Source organism: Tursiops truncatus, chromosome 16, assembly GCF_011762595.2.
Source record: "Tursiops truncatus isolate mTurTru1 chromosome 16, mTurTru1.mat.Y, whole genome shotgun sequence".
NCBI lineage: Eukaryota > Metazoa > Chordata > Mammalia > Artiodactyla > Delphinidae > Tursiops > Tursiops truncatus.
In genome coordinates, this window is record NC_047049.1 from 30,493,316 (window position 1) to 30,506,122 (window position 12,807).

The 12,807-nt window shown below is 38.2% G+C and overlaps 1 long non-coding RNA gene across 1 annotated transcript; it reads left to right on the plus strand.

Annotated features, from left to right (window-relative positions):
• Positions 1 to 95: 95 nt before the first annotated feature.
• On the plus strand, positions 96 to 12,193 carry LOC141276743 (uncharacterized). The gene is made up of 2 exons (XR_012326732.1): positions 96 to 518; positions 12,077 to 12,193. It is a non-coding gene; the product is annotated as an uncharacterized lncRNA (long non-coding RNA).
• The last annotated feature ends 614 nt before the right edge of the window (positions 12,194 to 12,807 follow it).

The window sequence follows — 12,807 nt, forward strand, 5'->3', positions numbered from 1 at the left end:
CGGCCCCGCGCACGCCCAGCCGCGTCGCCCGGGGCCGCGCACGCACCCGCGGCCTGGGCGTCGCGCCTCCCGCCGGGGGCGGCGCGGGGGCAGGGCCGGCCTCACCTCGCGTTGGCCCCGGCGTGGCCCGGGGGGCGGCTTGGGCGCGCGCCCGCCCCGCACCCAGCGGTGCGCGATCTCCCGGCTTGCGGTCTCCGCGGCCGCTGCCGCTTCTGGCCTTCCAGAAGACGCCTTCCAGCGGCCGGAGCTGGGCCCCGCCGGCCCCGTGCTGACAGCCCTTAGGGGTTGTCACGGCTGTCCCTTCCTTTCCCTTCCCGGGGCTTTTTGTTTCTTAAACCAGCCCCATTTATCACTTCCAACCTGCCTATCGCCTGACACCAACTGTTGCAAGTTCTGTGGTAACTGCTTCCCTGAACTTCTAGATCGAAACCGCTCCTCCCCGGAGCCTATTTAAGAAGCAGAATTAAGAATAAATGCCTGGATGCCCGTGGAGGCACTGAGCCCTAGAGTTTTCAAAGGTGAGGCTACATTTTAAGTCATTGAAAGGCAGCCAGCATTCGTAAACCCAGTAAAAAATTGAAATCAAATGTTTTAAGTTAATATTTAAAAACCAGGAGATTTCTATTAGCAAGGCTGATCACAGGCAAAATTCTAAAATTGGTGTATTCAGAAGCCCTCCTGTGTTGTGTCGAAAGGGGTTTTAAAAAATTGTGCTAAAGTGAGAATGATATTTCGAAAGAAGGCTTAATTAACAATAATTAAAGCAGAGTGTTGGAAATTAGCTTAATATTTCAGGAAAGAACTCGAAGAGAAATATTTTCGATGGCAAGGGGATTTTCAGGTGAAAACCTGGGATAATTAAATCACCCTGTGCAGGGCACTACCTGTTCCATTTAAACATGGTGCTGATCTTAATTACTTGACTGTTATTTGGGAGAGAAAGAGAAAAGAGAGAAAAAAGATGGAGTGAAAAAGGAAAGGAGAAAGTGCGGGGGCAGGAGGAACGGGAGCGGAATGCAAAACCAAAAGAAAAAACAACATAGACCCCTCTTTACCAATAGGCCCAGTACCCTAGGATTCTGACCTCTTTCCTGCTTTTGGGGTTTAAGATTAAGGATGGTGCGTTCCTGCTTTTAGATATTTAAATTTAAATTTGAAGACAATTTTAATTTCTGTAGTAGGTAAAACAAAAGTCTTTAAATACTTGACATCAAGGATCCCATTGGAGTATAGATTTTTGTCTTTTCAAAGGCAGTGGTCCTGGTTCTCTGAACCAGGCGCTTGTGGAGTGGCGTGTCCATCCACAAAGAGATAGACTAGGTGGGCCTCTTAGGTAGGAGGGGTTTGAGGTTTATGAATAGAAAGGCACCTTCAGCCCCGCAAATCTTAAAACCAATGATTTTCCCACAATTCTCAGAAGTCAACAATATTTCGTTGGATTAAAAGTACGTCAAATGAACAAACTATTAAGTCAGGAGGTATTGGGTTTCTGTGTACGTGAAACTATCCTGAGTGATGAGGGGACAGGACAAATACAAGATAAAAGATTACTAAGGGCAGCCGTCCTGCGCGTGTGATGGCAAGACGTCTAGTATGACCAATCTGAAGCTTCCTGTCTTCACCGCTAGGTGGTGCGTTTGAATCTTTGCTAGCTTTTAACCAAGTTCCTATGGTTTTTGGAAGTATGTTTCATAAAGTTTCAAATAAATGAACAACATGCTACTCTAAAATGAGTTAATAATTAATATATTTTCCAATAACCCCATATAAGTTGTTTAAAAATCATCAAGTCAAGGGTATTACTTCCTCAACACAATCTCTTTACGAGTCTCAGACATATAGATTAAGAGGATCCTAGAGACTTCAGAGATCAGCTCTAAAATAAGGTATAGATTCTCTAATTTGAGGTATGGAATTGGAAGCCCAAATAAGTAACAGCCACTCCTCATTTCCCCCGCTCTCCTCAACCCCTGGCAACAGCTAATTTACTTTTGGTTTCTATGAATTTTCTTATTGTAGACATTTCACATGAATGGAATCCTACAACTTGTGGTCTTTTGTGACTGGTTGCTTTCACCGAACACAGTATTTTCAAGGTTCATCCACGTTGTAGCATGTATCAATACCTACTTCCTTTTAATTGCCAAATAATATTTCATTGTACAGATATATGATGTTTTGGCCTATCCATTCCAGTTAATGGATATTTTGATTGTTTTCACTTTTGGGTATTATAGATAATGCTGCTATGAATATTTGTGCACAAACTTTTGTGTGGACGTATGTTTTTATGTTTATTTTGTATATGAATCTGTATGGGAATTCCCTGGCAGTCCAGTTGTTAGGACTCGGTGCTTTCACTGCTGGGACCCAGGTTCTATCCCTGGTTGGGGAACTAGGATCCCACAAGCTGTGCAGCATGGCCAAATAAATAAATAGATATGAATATGAATATGTATCATAAGTATTTTGAAATAATTTCAAATTACAGAGAAGTTGCAAGAACTCCCATATCCTCTTCACTTAGATTCCCTAAGTATAATATCTTAGCACATCTGCTTTCACTCTGTGTTTGTATCTATATATATGGTCTCATTGTTTTGGTTGAGTCTTTTTATGAACAATCTTATAAAAATGTATAGACTTGATACCCTATCAGCCCTAAACATCCAGTGCGTATATCCACAAAACAAAGGCGCTCTCCTTCATAACCATTACATAAACTTTCAAGTCAGGAAATCAACATTGATACAACACAGACTCCATTAAAATTTCACTCTCTGTCCAACGATGTCTTTTTTCCTTTTCTGGTCCAAAATCCCATCTAGGAACTCACGTTGAATTTAATTGTCATGTATTTCACTCTCCTTGAATCTGGAACAATTTCTGTCTTTCCTTGTTTTTTATGACCTTGACAGTTTTTAAAAGAACAGGACTTTCATTCTATAGGATGATCCTCAACTGGGTCCATTTACTGTTCTTCATGACTAGACTCAGGACATACATTTTTACAAGAAAACCACAGAAATGGGACTGGGCTCTTCTTTGCATCTCCCTGGGGGCTCATGATGTCAACTCTTCACACCACTGTGATGAGAACTTTGCTCATCTAGTCAGGTGGTCTTTTCCACCATAAAAATCACATTATTTCCTTTGTACATGATAAATATTTTGTAGGGAGATATTCTGAGATTATGCCAATATTCTGTTCCTCACCTCGCCCACCAGCCTTAACATCCATTAATTGCTGTCTGAATCACTCATCACAGTGATTATGATTAAATGGTGATTTTCTCAGTCCATCATTTCTTCTGTAGTTACTAGTTAACATTCTAATATAAGGAAGAATTTTCCCTTCTACTTATTTATTTATTTATTCATTTATTCACTTATTTATTTCAGTGTGGACTCCTATCTCATTCAATAGGTTGTAATGTTTTACTATAGCTGTTTATTTTGTTCAAATTGTCCCAGATTTGGCCAATGGGAGTCCCTTCAAGCTGACTTTTTGTCCTGTTGGCATATCCCCATCATTCTATAAACATTTCCTTACTTTCTGGTACAACTAGTTGTTCTAGGCTCATTTTGTATTTTCTCTGCCTCGGCTCTGGAATCAGAAAGCTAGATCTAGGCTCTCAGTGTGTTCACTGCTATGGGGGTATCATGGTGCCTAGGTTCTTTCAGCTGTCAGAGCTAGGAAATATATGTATGTGTATGCCTATATTTATCTCTATTTCTAAACCTATCACTAAATATATTTAAAAACGGTGAGTTTACACTGATGCAGTCGATGCCAATCCAGCACCTCTGAGTACTTGTAAGACTTTCCCTGCTCTATATTTGTAAATCCCCTTTTGACAGTGAAACCAGGCTCCCATATATTTTTTTTCATATTGATTTCAACATATATATAATTATTTGCTTGATCCCCTCTGTATTTAACAGTCCCCTGATTACACTGGCTGCCTCCTTGGCCTGTTACTTCTGCAGTTCCTTCTCCAGAGCATCATCTGTTTGGCCACCACCCAAATGTCATCTACTTGGTACACCACTACCCAGTGGATGTCAATTCTCCTCACATTGAATGGCATACATTCTGTGCCATTCCAACCAAAATTCTAAAAGGAACACACAAAAAAAACTTCCAGAATTTATAAAGAAAAATAAAGATCTGTGAATAATTATGATGTCAATTTTTAAAAAGAAGAGCAAAGAAGAGTATGTTAGACATGGAGATGTACAGCCTACATCCTCCTTTGAGGAAGAACTCACTGCCCAGCTGCAGGGAGGGCAGCTACTATACAGCCTCCAGCTCTCAGCTGCTTCAGGGTCAGCCTCATCTGCTGGGAGCTCTCTTGCCCAAGGTCACATCCTTCCAGGGCTGCCAGGACATGGCGACTGAGGGCAAGTGAGTTATAAAAGTCTGGCCATTTCAGCCTGATGCAGGACACTCTGATGATTAATAGTATTTGTTCCAAAGTGCTTCACTGGGTTGCCGGAGGCTTTATCAACCTGCATCTTAGTTCAATTACTTTCTCTGCCCAGTTCTACTTCCTTCCCCTCCCTTTCACAGGTGCTAATTTTTAGTAAACCTTTTACATCCCAAAGTCCATCTCAGATTCTGCTTCCAGACAATCTGACATGTGACAGGGAGAGAGTCACTCTGCTAGAGTGGTACTAGCATTACTCTGGTACTAGCATAGGAAGAGGGAGATCATGGAGAATAATGTCTTTGTGGCTTTGGTGTGGTAATAACTTTGTAAACCAGACCCCCTCAAAAAGCATTATATATCTTAATATATAATAAATATATATAGTATTTTTTACATCAAAATTAAGTCTATAAAGGACACCATACATACAGATTTATGTCAAGAATTTAACAGATACTTGATAGACTAGAAGATATTCACAACATCTAAAACCAACAAGGAATTAATATCTAAAATATACAGGGAAATATTCCAAATCAAGAAAAATATAGGTAACCCAATAGAAAAATGGAAAAGAGCATAAGTGGGAAATCCAAAGGTATGAATACCATATGGCCCACAGGTGTATGAAGAAATGGGTTTCACTAGTTATCACAGAAAAAATAAAACTATGAGATGAATCTAAAAGTTGTCAATGTCATTGAGAAGTAGGAACCACATGTGAGAGTGTGAATGGGTACAGCTACCCTGAGAGCAAACTGGCCATACAGATCTATGTAGATCCCATGATCCACGGTCTTAGAGCCTGAGATAAGAATTTAAATTTGAGTAGTCTATTTCAGAGATGATTCCAGGAAACATCAGTATGGAGTGGGGAAGTGAGACAGAAGAATAAGGAAGACAGTTAAGGATGCATTCTTAAATTGCTACTGTGGGCAACTGGAATAAATCTCTCTGGGGAAGTCTAAGACACAGTGCCTCAGATAAACCCACCTCAAGGGTGAGGGACCTGGAGTATACATAAGCCCCTTAGTCATTGGTTGAGATCTACTCTGAGTGCGGGGGAAGGATTAATTTCCCAGACTTCTGCCTACAATGTTCATAGACAGAACAGGCTCCAGGAGCCAGAAAGCCCTCAGATACAGAAATGCAGGTGCTGGTAAATGGAAGTCTTCGGCATCTGTATACCAAAATGGTAAGGTCCAAGAGCATATGAGTGGGGCATTAAAACAGTATCTGCTACACCCAGTAATCCTGCTCCATTCTGGCTATCAGAATGTGGGCATGAGTGAGGTATGCCACTAATGTTATGTGCAAATTTAAGTTTATGAGGTATTTTTCCGAATGACAATAGAATTAATTGACTAAGATATAAGCAGTTTCAAGAGGATGTAGGGATAAACCTTAAATATCTTTAGCATTATTTTTTAAAATTTCTTTTAAGGAGTGAGTGTGCCGTTTTTCCATAAGCCCTCGGAGTCATATCCTATGCTGATCTACAGTTAACTAAGTATATAGTATTATGTTCATTTGCTTTTCAGGAAAAAACAAACAGTTCACCATTGTCTTTGTTAGGTAATTGTAAGAAAAAAAGAATCACCAGAAAGAAGTTATTTATAACTAGGTAGCAAACAAAGGTTGTTTCCATGGAAAATGTGTTACAATTTTTAAAGACTGAAAAGGTATAAAATGCAACTGAGTTAGGCAAAGTAAAAGTATATAAAACCAAAGGAAGTCCTCAAAGAAAAGTTTAATTTAAATAAGAAATGTAAAGCTTGGTAAAATCACAAAAAGTACTTAAATATCCTTGCTGAACTTCAGCAAAATGTGCATTTTAAAGTTTATATCTGATAATTTTCCCATCTAACAAAAACAACTCATTACTGAGTAACCACTCTAATTTGTTTTCATTTAATCTTTTAAAAGATTGGTGATTCAGAGCCTGCTATGTGTCAGCTACTCAAACAAATGGGTGACTTGTTCTGGTCAATGAACTAACTGTGAGCAGAAGTGATGCATATGACTCCCAAGCCAGGTCATTTACATGGGTCTGAAGATGCAAGTGCAGTGTGATTAGAGGTTTAGATCAGCTTCAAGGATGGAAGCAGAACAGATGGAGCTGGGTGTAGAATTCATGTCTGCTCACTCCTTATACAATTGTCTTTCAATGCTGGCCTATAGGACTATGATATGATATGATATACGGTATGTGATATATGATATAATGCTAGGTTATCAAAAAGAGTAATTTTGGGACTTCCCTGGCGGTTCAGTGGTTAAGACTCCATGCTTCCACTGCAGCGTGAATGGGTTCGATCCCTGGTCGGGGAAATAAGATCCTGCATGCCTCACGGCATGGCCAAAAAAAAAAAGAGTAGTTTCATCATTGTGGATGAATCTTAATTATGTTCCTTGCAGACAATACAGTAATTATTACTGCAAAAAGACAATGCAGACATCTTAAGTACCTATCAGTTTAGGGAAAAAATCAGAATAACTTATATGACTTTGTGGAATAATGAAAGGAGCTACATTATCACTAATAATGATAGAAGGACGAATAGTCGTCACTATTTATTGAGTGAGGACTCCAAGCTAAGTCCTGAGCTAAGCACTTTACCTGCCTTATTTCATTTAATACTTAAAATAATTCTACAAGTTAGGTACTATTTTTTATCTCGTTTTAGAAACAGGGAAAATAAAGCACATGGAGTTTAAATACCTTACTCAAATTGACACAACAGGTAGATGAAGGAATTTGAACTCGGGAGATGCCAATAACTTGGTTCTTATCTTTTTCACTGTAGTGCATCACAGATCAAGGTAAATGCTAGCTTGGCTTTGTATGTATTAAAAAATAGCTGTCAAACTTCCCTGTTATTTAGTCTCTATAAATTAAACATTGTGCTATTGACATTTAACAAATACTTATCCACTAAATCTTTGAAGTTTTACATTTTATTGAAATTTCTGTATCTTCAGAGCATGAAAGCTCTTGGGCTGACTCATTACAGTTATTTTTGAAAGGTGATAAAAGCATTAGAATATATCTCATAATTCTGCTAACCAATTCACACTCTTTTCCAAAAATAAAATCCTGTTACTATTCTTTTATTTGGGATTTCTCCCTGAAGTGCCTTTTCAAAAGTTCGAGCACTGTTATTTATCACTAAAACTGTGTTATGCTGAATGACTTATATGGTTACGTATGCTATGACTCTTATCATTTTGTCTGAAGCACAGGTCTATAATTTCTTCTCAAACATTGTCTTATTGATCCAATAACAGTTCTTCCCAAATCAACTGAAATGCAGAAGTAACAAATTCCAAGGCACACACTGTGGAAGACTTGAAGTACTGTAGATACAGTACAACATAAAACAAGGAACAATTCATCTATTCATGGGATGGATGACATTTCATATTCAGAAGAAAGAGAATGAGTACCCTAAAGTGATGAATGACATCTCGATCTTTTCCTCACATTTATTTTTTTAAAAAGAAAACAATTTCCACAAGTTGCTTGCAGTTGATGTCACCTTAGCATAAAAAATTTCCCCTTACAACTCTTCTTGAAAATTACTCTGTACGTCTCTCTGAAAGCTTTTTTTTTTCCCTCCTCCCGCCCCTCTCTCTGAAAGCTTTTATTCTCTCAGTCAGATTCTTCTTGACAGATGCTCTCCTAGAAACAGCATAAATGATGCCAGTACACTCTAGGTGTTCCAAACAGATAAAAATGTTGCTGCACAAACGCTCTTTCATATTGTCTGACACTATTAATTCTGGAAAACTCTACTGGTCAGTTCTTCGATCTATAACCCTTTCAGAAATGGTAATTGATTTGCTTTATGACCTTCAACAAATCACTGAATTCTCTGGCCCTTGTTTTCTACATTTATAAAGGAAGGTTGGTTTAAGTATTCCAAAGTTTTTTAGAGCTTGAGTTGTCTAAGTTATTAGGATTCATCAATGTTAAATACCTGAAATTTTCAAACAAATACTTTTCTATTTGTAGATTTTAATAAAATGCCATAGTGTGTAAAATAAGAATTGCAAAATTGCAGTAATACATACTATGGTATGTTAAGAAAAATAAGTAAACTCAGCTTCGTATGAACCCATTCATTTAAATTTGATGTAATATTACAGTAATTAATATTTTGTTTTCATTTGATAACATACTCAAAGTTTACGGCGTTAGAAGTTTTCTAGGAAGAAGATCATATATGTAGGAGATTTATGCCTACCTCTTGGCTAAAGCCATCTAAATCAGTAACATCAATAGGGAAACCTGAAACAATTAACAGCAATAAAACCTAGGAAAATAAGTTTCAAAACAAAGGAATTGTAAAATAAATCTTATGTATGCAGTTAGCAGGTGTGTACCACCAAAACAGAGAAAGCTTTTGCAGGATCTTCACAAGGTGCTTAAAAGGGCAGAAGTTCAAGCCCATGGGAAGACTCTTAAACAAGGCAGTGGACAAAAAGAACAAAATTTTAATATTCAATTATTAATAGAAAAAGAACCAAATTAATGTCAACAAAGGGAATTGGTTATGTATGTAATGAGACTGCCTTTGGTAGATTACCATATAGCTGCTAGAAAGTGTGTTCCGGAAGAATACTGGCTGACAATATGGCGCAGTATGTTTACCACATGTTTCTGGTTCTCTCCACTTCCGGACATGGCAGCAAAGCATGTCCTAGTCCCCTTGTGGTTGGGTGGGACCATGTGACTCCTTCTAGTCAATGAACTAATTGTGAGCAGAAGTGATACATAGGACTGCAGGCTGGGTCATTTGAGTGTTATTCTAGGTGGTAGCTACTCTGTCAGCTTGGGTCCCTGAGTGATTTTGATGAGCTGAACCACTCTCCTAACCTTCAGTGAATATATACCATGAGCAAGTGTTGTTCTCAAAATACTGAAATTCTGGGATTGTTTCTTACCTCAGTAGAAGTGCAGAGTGTGTTGATTTCACAAACTGAACACAGCTATTCACACACTGAGCATCTAGGTCAAGCTTGGGTCCAGTCCTTGCATATCCCTTCTTACAAGGGAAACTTATTATCCTGACTTATAACAACATAGATTAGTTTTAATTGTTCTTATACTTAAAAGCTGTAATTATGCAGTATGTAGTTTGGGGAGGGTCTTCTTTTGCCAAATATTGTGCTTGTGGGATTCGTCTATATTGCTACATGGGTCTGTGGTCCATTCAATCTCATTGGTAAGTACTGTTCATTGTGCGAATGTCTTAAATTTTATGTGTTTTACTGTTGTTGGACATTTGGATAGTTTCCAGTATTTGACTATTACAAGCAGTGTTCCAGTGAATTTTCTGGTATATATCTTTTGGTGAACATCTGTGTGCATTTTTGTTGGGTATATAAGATGGTTATATACCATTTCTGGTTCATAGAGTATGCATATGTTTAGTTTTAGTAGGTGTTGCCAAATAGTTTTCCAAAAATAGTTGCATCAATTCACACTCTCACCATCAGTGCAGAAGTGTTTTGGATGCTCCAGCATGTGGCATTTTTCACTTTTTCATTGTAGCCATTCTGGAGATAATGAACGACATTGAGCACCTTTTCACATATTTATTGGCCATTTCTGTCCTTTTTTTGGTAAGATACTTATTCATCTTTTGCCTGTTTTTCTATTAAGTTGTCTTTGTATTTCTTTATATATCCCTTATTTATGAAGTTTTTTTAAATTAGATTCCACATATGAGTGATATCATATGATATTTGTCTTTCTCTGACTTACTTCACTTAGAATGATACTCTCAAGGATGTCCATTGTCGCCAATTTTTTAAAAATATATTTATTTATTTATTTATTTTGGCTGCACCCAGTCTTTGTCACAGCACGAGATATCTTCGTTGCAGCACGCGGGATCTTCATTGCAGCATGTAGGATCTTTTAGCTGCGGTATGCGGGCTCGGGCTTCTTAGTGGCGGCATGCAGACTTCTTAGTTGAGGCATGCATGCGGGATCTGTTTCCCCAACCAGGGATCGAACCCGGGCCCCTGCACTGGGAGTGCAGAGCCTTACTCACTGGACCACCAGGGAAGTCTCATGAAGTTGTTTTTTACATACTAGTTCTTCATGTATTCTGAATATGAGTCTTCTGTAGAATATAGGTATTGTGAATATCTTCTCCCATTCTGTGCATTGTCTTTTTATTCTCATAATCGTATTTTATTTTTGAACAGAAGTCCTTAATTTTTATATAGTCAAATGTATCAAATTTTTTCTTTTTGGTTAGTGCTTTTATGTCTTGTTTTTAAAAGTTTTGTCTACTCCAAGGTGAAGGAGATGTCCTTTTCTAAGGATTTTATTGTTTTATTTTTCATATGTAGATCTGCAATCCACTTGAAATTGATTTTTGTGTGTAGAATGAAGTAGTGATCAAGATATATTGTTTTCCATGTTGTTACCCAGTTGCCTAGACACTATTTACTAAAATATTATCTTTTCCCTACTGTAGTGTTATCTTTGTCATAAATCAGGTGACCATATATGTGTGGGTCAGTTCCTGATATCTCAGTTACATTCCACTCATCAATTTGTCTTTCTTTGCACACTGTGTTAATTGCTATACCTTTATAATAGGTCTTGATGTCAGATAGTGTAAGTCATCTGGGGCTATTTTTCTTCAGGATTGCCTTGGCTATTCTTGGCCCTTTGAGGTCTATCTGAATTTTAGAATCAGCTTGTTGATTTACACACACACACATACACACACACAATCCCTGCTGGGGTTCTGATTAGGATTGCATTGAATTATCAGATTAACTTGAGGATATTGATATTTTAACAATATTGAGTCTTCTAATCCATGAACATGATCTATCCTTCTATTTATTTGAGTCTTTAAAAATTGATCTCTAGGGGGCTTCCCTGGTGCCACAGTGGTTGAGAGTCCACCTGTCGATGCAGGGGACATGGGTTCGTGCCCTGGTCCGGGAAGATCCCACATGCTGTGGAGCGGCTAGGCCGCTGAGCCTGTGCGTCCAGAGCCTGTGCTCCGCAACGGGAGAGGCCACAACAGTGAGAGGCCCGCGTACTGCAAAAAAAAAAAAATTGATCTCTATCGTACAGTGTAGTTTTCAATATAGAATTTTCACATAGCTTTCATTAGATTTATTCCTAAATATTTGATTTTTAACAGTACTCCAAGTGGGATCTTATTGTTTGAATGCTGTTACATATATACAATTTTTTAAAATAAACTTTTTGTTTTGGAATAATTTTAGATTTCCATAAAAGTTGCAGGACTTCCCTGGTGGTCCAGTGGGTAAGACTCCATGCTCCCAATGCAGGGGGCCCAGGTTCGATCTCTGGTCGGGGAACTAGATCCCACATGCATGCTGCAACTAAGAGTTCACATGCGCAACTAAGAAGTCCACAGTCCGCAACGAAGATCCCACATGCTGCAACTAAGACTCCGCAGCCAAAAAAAAAAAAAAAAAAGTTGCAAAGATAATACCTTTCATCTAGCTTACCTTAATGTTAGCATGACCATGGTACATTTGTCAAAGCTAAGAAATTAACATTAAAATAATACTATTAACTAAAATAGAGACTTTATTTAGATTTCAGCAGTTTTTTCTCTAATGTTCTTTTTCTGTTCCAGGGTCCAATCAAGAATGTCACTGTGAAATTAGTCACTGTGTCTCCTCTAGTCTGTGACAGTTATTCAGTCTTTCCTTGCTCCACATGACCTTGAAACTTTTGAAGAGTACTGATCAGGTATTTTGTATAATATCCCTTAGTTTGGGTTTGCCTGATGTGTTCTCATGATTAGACTGGGGCTATGGGACTTGGGGAGGAGGTCCACAGAGATGAGGTGCTCTTCTCACGGCATCATGTCAGGTGCACATGATACCAATATGACTTATCATGGGGTGATACTAACCTTGATCACTTTAAGATGAAATTTGCCAAATTTGTTTAGTCATTTATCTGTTGATGGGCATCCAGGTTATTCTCAGTTTGGGGCTTGTATTAGTTTGCTAGGGCTGCCATAACAAAATACCACAAGACTGGGTGGTGTAAACAACAGAAATTTATTATCTCATAGTTGTGGAGGCTTCCCACAAATATTGGTATGTTATATTTTCATTTTGATTAAGTTCAAAGTGCTTTCTAATTTCTCTTTCAATTTCTTCTTTGACCATGGATTATTTAGAAGCATGTTATCTTGTTTCCAAAAAATTACAATTTTTCTGTAGATCTTTCTGTTGTTGATTTCCAACTTAATTCTGTAGTAGCCAGAGACCATATCGTATGATTTGAATCCTTTAAATTTATTGAGACTTGTTTTATGGCCCAGAATATGGTTAGTCTTGGTAAATGTTCAATGTG